This window comes from Taudactylus pleione, unplaced genomic scaffold, assembly GCF_031769625.1.
Source record: "Taudactylus pleione unplaced genomic scaffold, aTauple2 ptg000567l, whole genome shotgun sequence".
NCBI classification, from domain to species: Eukaryota; Metazoa; Chordata; class Amphibia; order Anura; family Myobatrachidae; genus Taudactylus; species Taudactylus pleione.
The window spans coordinates 2767181-2778799 of NW_028284969.1; the positions used below are offsets into that span (position 1 = coordinate 2767181).

The 11619-nt window shown below is 47.7% G+C and overlaps 1 protein-coding gene across 1 annotated transcript in view; it reads left to right on the top strand.

Annotated features, from left to right (window-relative positions):
- KCNU1 (potassium calcium-activated channel subfamily U member 1) overlaps positions 1-11619 on the top strand; it is a 260592-nt gene that overhangs the window by 131815 nt on the left and 117158 nt on the right. The gene's annotated exons all lie outside the window — the stretch shown is intronic.

Consider the following 11619-nt stretch of genomic DNA (forward strand, 5'->3'; position numbering starts at 1 on the left):
AATCAATCATTTCAGCGCCAGGGTCTGCCACACAACTGTGGCTGAAATGATTGGTTCGTTTGGGCCCCCACAAAACAAGCTGGCAATTAATGTGTCCCTGCACAAACTGGCTCTACGGAGGCAAGATGTCATCCTCATCCTCCTCATCCACCGATTCCTCACCCTCTTCAGTGTGTACATCCTCATCCTCACAAAGTATTAACTCGTCCCCACTTGAATCCACCACCACAGGTCCCTCTGTACCTTCTGGAGGCTGGTCTCCCTGGAAGAGCTGATAATTCATTTTGATGAACATCATCTTCTCCACATTCTGTGGAAGCAACCTCCTACGCCTTTCGCTGACAAGGTTCCCGGCTGCACTAAACACTCTTTCGGAGTACACACTGGAGGGGGGGCAACTCAGGTAAAATAGAGCCAGCTTGTACAGGGGCCTCCAAATTGCCTCTTTTTCCTGCCAGTACAGGTATGGACTGTCTGACATGCCTACTTGGATGCTGTCACCGATGTAATCCTCCACCATTCTGTCAATGGTGACAGTATCATATGCAGTGACAGTAGACATGTCAGAAATTGTTGCCAGGTCCTTCAGTCCGGACCAGATGTCCAAACTTGGTCCTGCCTGCCCTGCATCACCGCCAGCGGGTTGCTTAGGATACCTAAGTTTTTTCCTGGCAGCCCCAGTTGCGGGAGAAAATGAAGAAGGAGCCGTTGACGTGTCACGTTCCGCTTCAGCTGACAGTGTGTTCACCAGCAGGTCTTTGCACCTCTGCAGGCTTGTGTCGGCCGGAAAGAGAGACACCACATAGGCTTTAAACCTAGGATCAAGCACGGTGGCCAAAATGTAGTGGTCTGATTTCAACAGATTGACCACCCTGTAATCCTGGCAAAGCGAATGAAGGGCTTCATCCACAAGTCCCACATGCCGAGCGGAATCGCTCCGTCTTAGCTCCTCCTTCACTTTCTCCAGCTGCTTCTGCAAAAGCCTGATGAGCGGAATGACCTGACTCAAGCTGGCTGTGTCTGAACTGACTTCACGTGTGGCAAGTTCGAAGGGCTGGAGAACCTTGCACAACACGGAAATCATTCTCCACTGCGCTTGAGTCAGGTGCATACCCCTTCCTTTGCCTATGTCATAGGTGGATGTATAGGCTTGTATGGCCTTTTGCTGCTCCTCCATCCTCTGAAGCATATAGAGGGTTGAGTTCCACCGCGTCACAACCTCTTGCTTCAGGTGATGGCGGGGCAGGTTCAAGAGTGTTTGCTGGCGCTCCAGTCTTCGGCACGCAGTCGCTGAATGGCGAAAGTGGCCAGAAATTTTTCGGGCCACCCAAAGCGTCTCCTGCACGCCCCTGTCGCTTTTCAGAAAATTCTGCACCACCAAGTTTATTGTGTGAGCAAAACATGGGACGTGCTGGAATTTGCCCAGATGTAATGCCCGCACAATATTGGTGGCGTTGTCAGATATCACAAATCCCCAGGAGAGTCTAAGTGGGGTAAGCCACTGGGCGATGATTTCCCTCAGTTTCTCTAAGAGGTTGTCGGCGGTGTGCCTCTTACTGAAACCGGTGATACACAGCGTAGCCTGCCTTGTAACGAGCTGGCGTTTCTGAGATGCTGCTACTGGTGACGCTGCTGCTGTTGCTGCGTAAGGTGATACATCTACCCAGTGGGCTGTCACAGTCATATAGTCCTTAGTCTGCCCTGTTCCACTTGTCCACATGTCCGTGGTTAAGTGGACATTGTGTACAACGGCATTTTTCAGGACACTGAGGACACTTTTTCTGACGTTTCTGTACAGTCTCGGTATCGCCTGCCTAGTGAAGTGGAATCTAGACGGGATTTGGAACCGGGGACACACTACCTCCATCAATTGTCTAAATCCCACTGCACTAATGGCGGATACCGGACGCACGTCTAACACCAACATAGCAGTCAAGGCCTCAGTTATACGTTTTGCTTCAGGGTGACTGCTGTCGTACTTCATCCTCCTCGCTAAGGACTGTTGGAGGGTCAATTGTTTAGTAAAAGTAGTGGTGTTCCTACTTCCTCTCTGGGATGATGAACGACTCCCAGCAGCAGCAACAGCAGCAGCGGCAGCAGTAGGCGTAGCAATGCAGGATCCTCCAGAGGAATCCCGGATAGGAGAGTCAGTCATGCCAGTGACATGGCCTGCAGGACTACTTCCGATCCTGACTAAGGAGGAAATTGACGAGGAGGGAGTTGACGGTGTGGTTTGCAGGCGCTTGGATACAACAGGACAACGGGATTTAGGTGTCCCTGGACTGCTTACGGTCTTAGCCAAAGTTTCTGAACTTGACAGTAACTTTTTATGAACGCGCTGCAGGTGCCGTATAAGGGAGGATGTTCCTAGGTGGTTGACGTCCCTACCCCTACTTATTTCACCTTTACATATGGTACATATGGCAAGACAGTTGTTGTCCGGATTTGGATAGAAATATTGCCAGACCAAAGAGGTGGAATGTTTGGTCTTCTGCCCAGGCATGACCGTGATGGGCTTTTTCATCCCACGGACAACAACTGTCTCCCCCGGAGCCTGATTTAAACAAACCACATCACCATCAGAATCCTCCTCGCCAACTTCCTCCTCAGCGCCAGCTACACCAGTATCCTCATCCTGTTGTACTTCAACAGTGACATCTTCAATTTGCATATCAGCAAGTGGACTGTGGGTGCTCCTTTCAGCACTTGCAGGGGGCGTGCAAATGGTGGAAAGAGCCACCTCTTCCCGTCCAGTGCTGGGAAGGTCAGGCATCGCAACCACCACCACACTTGGACTTTCCTTGGGGATTTGTGATATCTTCTTAGAAAGCACAGTTCTTCGCTGTGCTTTTGCCAGCTTAACTCTTTTGATTTTTTTAGTGGGAGGAGGGCTTCCATCGTCATGTGAAGCTGAACCACTAGTCATGAACATACTAGGGATCGACCTTAGCCGTTCCTTGCCACTCCGTGTCGTAAATGGCATATTGGCAAGTTTATGTTTCTCTTCAGCTGATTTAAATGTCTTTTTCAAGGTCATTTTCCTGAACTTTGCCATTTGGGATTGTATGTGCCCTCTACTATGACATTGGGCATCGGCCTTGGCAGACGACGTTGATGGCATGTTATCGTCTATGTCATGACTAGTGGCAGCAGCTTCAGCACTAGGAGGAAGTGGTTCTTGATCTTTCTCTATTTTATTTTTATCGGAGAAAGTTTGGTCCTCCATTTATGTTATATCGATTTGATATATACGTGCGGCTAAACCCAGAAAATAATTTTTTTTTTGGTTTGGACTGGAGTGTACTTTGGGGGTTACAGCACCCTTTAACGGTCAAGCCAGCCGGCCCTTTACTTATGACACAGGCGCACTCTTGGCACTACTTTGTTGATGCACGTGCGGCTACTGCGCACACAATTCACAAACACAGAAAATAATTTTTTTTTTGGTTTGGACTGGAGTGTACTTTCGGGGGTTACAGCACCCTTAACGGTCAAGCCAGCCGGCCCTTTACTTATGACACAGGCGCACGCTTGGCACTACTTTGTTGATGCACGTGCGGCTACTGCGCACACAATTCACAAACACAGAAAATAATTTTTTTTTTGGTTTGGACTGGAGTGTACTTTCGGGGGTTACAGCACCCTTAACGGTCAAGCCAGCCGGCCCTTTACTTATGACACAGGCGCACGCTTGGCACTACTTTGTTGATGCACGTGCGGCTACTGCGCACACAATTCACAAACACAGAAAATAATTTTTTTTTTGGTTTGGACTGGAGTGTACTTTCGGGGGTTACAGCACCCTTAACGGTCAAGCCAGCCGGCCCTTTACTTATGACACAGGCGCACGCTTGGCACTACTTTGTTGATGCACGTGCGGCTACTGCGCACACAATTCACAAACACAGAAAATAATTTTTTTTTTGGTTTGGACTGGAGTGTACTTTCGGGGGTTACAGCACCCTTAACGGTCAAGCCAGCCGGCCCTTTACTTATGACACAGGCGCACGCTTGGCACTACTTTGTTGATGCACGTGCGGCTACTGCGCACACAATTCACAAACACAGAAAATAATTTTTTTTTTGGTTTGGACTGGAGTGTACTTTCGGGGGTTACAGCACCCTTAACGGTCAAGCCAGCCGGCCCTTTACTTATGACACAGGCGCACGCTTGGCACTACTTTGTTGATGCACGTGCGGCTACTGCGCACACAATTCACAAACACAGAAAATAATTTTTTTTTTGGTTTGGACTGGAGTGTACTTTCGGGGGTTACAGCACCCTTAACGGTCAAGCCAGCCGGCCCTTTACTTATGACACAGGCGCACTCTTGGCACTACTTTGTTGATGCACGTGCGGCTACTGCGCACACAATTCACAAACACAGAAAATAATTTTTTTTTGGTTAGGACTGGAGTGTACTTTCGGGGGTTACAGCACCCTTTAACGGTCAAGCCAGCCGGCCCTTTACTTATGACACAGGCGCACGCTTGGCACTACTTTGTTGATGCACGTGCGGCTACTGCGCACACAATTCACAAACACAGAAAATAATTTTTTTTTTGGTTTGGACTGGAGTGTACTTTCGGGGGTTACAGCACCCTTAACGGTCAAGCCAGCCGGCCCTTTACTTATGACACAGGCGCACGCTTGGCACTACTTTGTTGATGCACGTGCGGCTACTGCGCACACAATTCACAAACACAGAAAATAATTTTTTTTTTGGTTTGGACTGGAGTGTACTTTGGGGGTTACAGCACCCTTTAACGGTCAAGCCAGCCGGCCCTTTACTTATGACACAGGCGCACGCTTGGCACTACTTTGTTGATGCACGTGCGGCTACTGCGCACACAATTCACAAACACAGAAAATAATTTTTTTTTTGGTTTGGACTGGAGTGTACTTTCGGGGGTTACAGCACCCTTAACGGTCAAGCCAGCCGGCCCTTTACTTATGACACAGGCGCACTCTTGGCACTACTTTGTTGATGCACGTGCGGCTACTGCTCACACAATTCACAAACACAGAAAATAATTTTTTTTTGGTTAGGACTGGAGTGTACTTTCGGGGGTTACAGCACCCTTTAACGGTCAAGCCAGCCGGCCCTTTACTTATGACACAGGCGCACGCTTGGCACTACTTTGTTGATGCACGTGCGGCTACTGCGCACACAATTCACAAACACAGAAAATAATTTTTTTTTTGGTTTGGACTGGAGTGTACTTTGGGGGTTACAGCACCCTTTAACGGTCAAGCCAGCCGGCCCTTTACTTATGACACAGGCGCACGCTTGGCACTACTTTGTTGATGCACGTGCGGCTACTGCGCACACAATTCACAAACACAGAAAATAATTTTTTTTTTGGTTTGGACTGGAGTGTACTTTCGGGGGTTACAGCACCCTTAACGGTCAAGCCAGCCGGCCCTTTACTTATGACACAGGCGCACGCTTGGCACTACTTTGTTGATGCACGTGCGGCTACTGCGCACACAATTCACAAACACAGAAAATAATTTTTTTTTTGGTTTGGACTGGAGTGTACTTTCGGGGGTTACAGCACCCTTAACGGTCAAGCCAGCCGGCCCTTTACTTATGACACAGGCGCACGCTTGGCACTACTTTGTTGATGCACGTGCGGCTACTGCGCACACAATTCACAAACACAGAAAATAATTTTTTTTTTGGTTTGGACTGGAGTGTACTTTCGGGGGTTACAGCACCCTTAACGGTCAAGCCAGCCGGCCCTTTACTTATGACACAGGCGCACGCTTGGCACTACTTTGTTGATGCACGTGCGGCTACAGCGCACACAATTCACAAACACAGAAAATATATTATTTTTTTAGCACTTGGGGGGAGCACCCCTGATGGACAGAGCACCCCCTGGACAACACTACAGCACTCCTTTAGGACTGGGACACTGCACAGGACTTTGGAGTGGACACAGCCCCTATGGAGAACTGACTGCACAACACAGTCCAGCCAGCCCCTATGGACTTTGAAGTAGTGGACACAGCCCCTATTAACAACAGCAGCACAGCACAACACAGCCAGCCCCTATGGACTTTGAAGTAGTGGACAACAGCAGCACTACACTACACTACACTACACAGCCCTAACTCCCACCCTCCCTCTTCACTGTCCACAGCCGAGTGAGAAAATGGCGCCGACGTGTGTACCTTATATAGGATCCAAAACCCGCGAGACTCGGAAGGCGGGAAGATGACGTTTTGCCTCGATTTCAGATCCGAGTCAGGCGGGAAAAGTCGAGCCTGACTCGGATCGGACTCGGATCGGGGGGGCTCGGGGGGGTTCGGATTTCAGAAATCCGAACCCGCTCACCCCTAGTCCAAACCCTGAAGTAAAGTGATCATGTAACAGATCACTTAAATGTTTAGCTTTCGCCGGAATGCTAATATTCCCATAAAGGCATTCCACATCGCCACAACAGGTCGCAATAAAGAATGTTACTTTTCAAAGCTTTTCTACAGATTTTAATAAATAGGAGAGAGAGAGAGAGATTCAAAGTTCTCCTGCTTCAACTAAAGTATATCTATAGAGAGAAACCTTCATGTCTGAAGGTATTTTGCCTACATCTCTATAGGTAGGATGAAAGCAGAGCCACAGTGTAAGTTGGAGGGCCATCATATCAACCACTACTGTAGATAGTTACTGGGGGGAATGGGTATGAAACCTATGTCCGGCGGTTCAAATCCCGGCGCCGGAAGAGCGGCACCAGTGAAGTTCCCGACAGCTGTAAAGGTAAGTATAACTAACCTAACCCCCCCCCCCAACCCTATCCCTCCTTTAGGGGTGCCAAACCCTAACCTCCCCCCCTAGTGCCTAACCCTAATCCCCCTCTAAGTGCCTAAACCTAAGCCCCCCTCTCTTCCCACAGCCTAAACCTAAGTCTCCCGGGGGGTGCCTAACCCTAACCTCCCCCTGGGGGTTCTTAACCTTAACCCCACCTTCCCCTAGCCTAAACCTAACCCTCCAGCGGGGGTGCCTAACCCTAAGTCCCCCCAGGAGCCCTAAAACCTATCCCTGCCCCCCCCCCCCACGGCTGTCCACGGTCGGCGCCCGGCTTACCTTCGTTCCGTATGCTGGGCGTCGGGCATAGGTCTAATGACAGGCATTGGGATTTTGACGCCTGTCATTGTTACCTTTGCCGAGATTTAACAGTCGGGAAGCTGGCGGTCGGCATTTCGACCGTCGGCTTCCTGACTGCATCCCACTAGGGGGTATATTTACTAAGAATCGTGTCTGGCCCCATATAAAGCACGCTAGGCATCCCTTGGATACGAGTGAGTTTGTTTCAAGCAAACTCAAATTTACTAAGAATCGTGTTTGTTGATGGTGTATGCAATCGTGTTTGTTCAGTCATATTTGGACTGAAAACAATAGACCTGCCTGTCCGCATCGTGTTTAGCAGAAGCGCTGCACCTATCTTCTCAGTGTACAGTAATAAAAGGGATTATTATTTTTTTTTAAACAGAGCGGGGTCCCTCCCAAAAAAGCATAACCAGCCCTGGAGCTCTGAGCCAGGTCTGGTAGAGGAAAATCGGGGGGAAAAACCAACGTGGGGTTACCCCTATTTTCTTTTAAGCAGCATCGGGCTGAACCACCCGAGGGGCTTACACTATAGCAGGGAGACACACAGTGAGGGGTCCCCCTGCCATAATGTAAACCAGCCCCAAACTGGACAGCCCAGGGCTGGCAATCCTCAGAAAGTGGGGACTCCCGCAAAAAATGGTGTCCTCCCTCCCAAGCATCAATCAGCCCCCCTAGTGGTGGTAGGTGCAGGGGCAATGGTACAAATAAAGGATTAATATTGTTTTCCACCATGTATGCTCAGTAGTAGCCTCTGCGGCCATCTTGGCATAAAGTCCTTACAAGTCCCAGGCCATGCGGCACTTGTAGAAATACAAGTGCCAGCAGGCTGTTGGCACCAGTAGCCCCAAGGTGGAAAAAATATTAAAAAAACACAAGACACACACATCAAATGTTTTAGTATATTATTACACACAAACACTCACACTACATATTTACCTACTCCCTGGTTCAAGTCTGTCCTTTTCTCCAGTAGGCATCTGGTCTTCAAGAAAATAAAAGAATTACTTTACTGGACCAGAAAGATCGTTATACTGTATCAACAGTATAGCACTAGCTGAGTAACAGGAAACCCACAAGGTTTCTTGACCCTCAGCTTAGCCAATCAACGGCTGGTTACTATGACGGCGGCCACTAATTGGCTAATAGCAGCCGGACTCTTAGCCAATCATGGCTAAGGTACAAGAAACCTACGTGTGCTTTCCGGATGTATTATAAATCACATGCTGGGACAGGGGATCTGATTAGAGCCCATCCCTGCGATGTGTATAGTAAATAGTAAATATATCGCTGATGCAGTCACTTTGCTGTGTGCTGTGGGATCACCGGTGGCTTACTGCGCATTCCAGAGCTTTGTAAATTTAACAATATAGCAGTCCCCATAGAAACCATAGGTCTGCTATTGCAAGCGGAAACAGGGGAATTCCTCTAATTAGAGGACACCGAACCCACCCAAACTTACCTTAACTGAGGAGATCCGAGCCGATGCTCGGATCTCCGTGCCATTTTCGGATTCCAAAATGAGGCGCGATGTCATCTTCCCGGTGTCGAATCTCGTGTGTTTTCGATCCAATATAAATTCCTCCCGTGGTGATGCGCCGTCATTTGTCTCAGGACCGCCAGAGGAGAAGGACGGTATGTTAGGGCTAGGTTAGCTGGTGTAGTGATAGTTAGCGAGACAGTGAGAGTCAGGACAGTTTTAGCGACACTGTCTTTGATGGGCAGTGCCACCCACATCAGTAATAGACCCCCTATGTAATACTGGCCGAGCTAGTTTTTTTGGATAGGCAGTCAGCAAATCATTGCTGTTTCTTATATAGTGCAGGAATATTATTTAATATTAATAATATTACTTGTGTATGGTTTTAAAAAAAAAACGTCAGGCTGTGATGCTGTGTCTGTGATATATAACAGTCAGTAGGTCAAGGGCCACCGCCTTAATATCTGCACAGTGTGTTGCAGTTGTTGGCCAGTTTTTTGTTTTATTTGTTTTACTTTTATCAAAATCAAAAAATTTTGTGTGTATTCAAATAACTTTAGGCCCTGATACTGTGTTTACTACTAACGGTCAGTAGGTGCCGTGCCATGCGTTAATAATATAAGGGCTGTGTAACTCGCAGTGAGAAGTGTTTGTCATGTGTTAAAAAAAAAAAAAAACTGAATTATGGAGCATATTTATTATCATTAAGTAATATGCACAAGATAATCTAATATAGATTATTCAGAACAGTCAACAGTAATGCTTGCAAGCTTGTAGATCATGGATACGCAGAAAAACCTCTTGTGGACTAGATTTAGGAGAAATACATGGTATTATCCCTCATACTCAAACCATCTGGTGCACCTCATACATGTACTACAGGGGTGTGTTACCCAATTTGGGGGGGGGGGAGAGGGTAGTATTGCCGGCAGATTAGCCTTCTAATATTTGTTAGTACAGGTTGTGTCTCCGATATCCAAAATGCTTGGGACCAGGGGTGTTTTGGATAATGGAATATTCCGTATTTTGGAATATTTGCATATCATAATGAAATATCTTGGGAATGGGATCCAAATATACACACAGAATGCATTTACGTGTTATATACACCTTATATGCACAGCCTGTAGGTCATTTTATACAATATTTTCAATAATTTTCTTGCTCAAACAAAGTTTGTGTACATACATAAAATTCTGTTATGTTTCATATACACCTTATACACACAGCCTGAAGGTAATTTTATACAATTTATTTATAATTTGTGCCTTAGACAAAGTTTGTGTACATTGAACCATCAAAAATCAAAGGTTTCATTATCTCAGTCATGCCAAAAAAATTCTGTATTTTGGAATATTTGGATATGGGAGACTCTACCTGTATATATACCTACCTGTATATATACCTACCTGTATATATACCTACCTGTAATATAGGCTGATTTGGAGTTTGCTGCTCTGCAGTGCAACTATTAATTTTCTTGTCTTCTATTTCACCATGTGAGGAATCCTTGGCTAGTAACATTGTATTATTTTATGGCCTTAAATTAAATTTTCTTAATCAATTATAATTAATTAATCAATGAATCAATCAATTAATTAATGCCCCACTTTCATCCATTTTGGGTGCTTGTTATTCAATAGCATTTTCCACTTCTCTGATTTGTGTTTTTTTTTTATAGTAGTTAATAAAATAATGATTAATCAATCAATCAATTACTCAATCTTCCATTCACATCAGTCCCAGCCCCAGTGAAGCTTACAATCTATATTGTCTACCATATGCAAAAATATCAGGGCATTTTGTGGGGAGAAATGTGTTATTCCTTTATCACATTCAAATAATGTCATCCAGCAAAACAATTTATCATTTTTGCAAGTTTAAAAACGTAGGTGCATATACTGTCCTCAGAAAGTCCCTGATCCATCTCTCTTATACCTCTTTTACACCGGAGCTAAAACCCGGGTTTTTGAAGGGTTAACTCGGGCAGCTCCCTGGTGTAAAAGGGGAGAGAGTTGGATCGCCGGGTCGAGTGACCCAGCAATCCAACCCAGGTAACTAGCAAGGTTTAACACGGGCGTAGCCCGTGAAACCCTGCCGTGAGAACAGCCCACTCCGGGTCACGATGACCTGGAGTGCGCTGCTAGCCGGCCGATCGGTCCGGCTTCAGTGGCGCTTGGAGATGACGTCATCTCCAAGCGACCACTTTCACTCCACAAAAGCCGGGTCTATGCAGACCCGACTGCGGTGTGAGCGGCGCTGACTCGGGAATATCCCGAGTGGGCGCCAGCAAAATTCCGGGTCTGATCCGGATAGGAACTTTGGGCCTGATTCAGAGCTGAACTCTCTGACCAGAGCGCTCGCTCTGAATCAGGGCCCTCCTCCCTGAAAATGGAGCGGCCTCTTGGACGCTCGCATAGCTGTGGGTGACCACCCACAGCTATAGCGAGCGGCCATGATGATGGTCGCGATGGTCAAGACCATCGCGGCCGTCGGGCTTGCGACGAGACCCTTGCGGTAGGGTCTCGCTGCCGCAAGCCCTGGAGTGATTTTGGCTCTATCAGAGACAAAATCACTCCCACTGACATCACTAGTGATGTCAGTGGGGCCGGCTTCAGATGGTAGGCATTCCCATGGGAACGCCTCCGTCTGGCAGGCACGCCCACCAAAGGGGGCGTGCTGTCAATCAACATCGACAGCACGCCCCCTTTGGTGCGAGACCCGGAGAGATGGAGAGCCCGTCGCTCGCCGGGTCTCGCGCATGCGCACGACGGAGCTCCCTCCGTCGTGCGCATGCGCAGTGGGGGAACATCGACCCGCTTGCAAGCATACTGCCGCTCACAAGCGGGTCTGAATGACCCCCCTTGTTCCAACTCCGGGTCAGACCCGGAATTTAGGTGGAAAAGGGGTATAATACTGCTTTTACACCAAAGTCCCGGGTCAGACCTGGGTTTTGGAACATGGTTCCAACCCAGGTCAAACCCAGGTCAGACCCTTTTACACTTCCACTTCGACCCAGGATATTCC